Consider the following 1,008-nt stretch of genomic DNA (forward strand, 5'->3'; position numbering starts at 1 on the left):
ACCTTGGTTTGGAGACCAGAAAAATCGGGCTGCTACTCAGTGAAATCAGGCTATAAGCTCCTTTGCGAGCTTCCCATTCCTGACTTGAATCGTTTACAAGTTCCAGTTTCTTCGCAGGGGTTCTGGAAATGCATCTGGAAGTTGAATGTTCCGGGTAAGATTAAGCATTTCCTCTGGAGGGCCTGTTCAAATTCGCTTCCCACAAAAGAAAATCTGCTGAAACGTAAAATCCTTCAAGAGTCGAGCTGCCCTCGTTGTTCTGTTGCTTCAGAATCTGTAGTTCACGCCTTATGGAGCTGCGACTGCATCAGAGTGATTTGGAATTCGGATTTCGATTGGGTGGATCGGAGCTCAATGGCTTCTGATTCTTTCTCGGATGTTCTGCAAAAGATCCGAGTCAAACCGGCAATACTTTCTCTATTTGCTACTACGGCCTGGTCAATTTGGTTCCAAAGAAACAAAACTCGTCTACATGACCATCCCCTGCCCCTTCACAATATTGCTAGTTTTGCTAGAAATTATCTCGGCGAATTCAAGGACTTGGTCAGAGCACATCCTCACAATCGTCGGCTGGTCTTCGCAAATGGGTACCTCCAACAGCGGGCTTGGTAAAGACAAATTATGATGGTGCTTGGTTCAGGGAGTCAAATATGGCTGGGTTGGGCGTGGTTATACGTAACGGTGAGGGGCTGGTGTTGGCTACCTTATCTGAACAGATTGAGAAACCTCCGTCAGTCGAAATTTTGGAGCTTCTTGCTGCCAGGCGTGCAATCACTTTTGCTGCAGAATCGGGCCATTCCCAGGTGGTTTGTGAAGGAGACTCTGAATCTATGGTCAATGCTTTAAGGAGACCCGCTTTCCAGGCATTCTGAACAGTGTCATGGCAGCCTTGTTTCTCAAGCCACATATATTCAAAACGCCAGGGACGTTGGGGCTTTGTAATGATCCCCTCAGGTAGGACCAAGATAGGACAATGATCAGAGGAAGCACAGACCAACGTTTTTACCT

Source organism: Quercus suber, unplaced genomic scaffold (assembly GCF_002906115.3).
Source record: "Quercus suber isolate HL8 unplaced genomic scaffold, Cork oak 2.0 scaffold_45, whole genome shotgun sequence".
In the NCBI taxonomy this organism is placed as follows: domain Eukaryota; kingdom Viridiplantae; phylum Streptophyta; class Magnoliopsida; order Fagales; family Fagaceae; genus Quercus; species Quercus suber.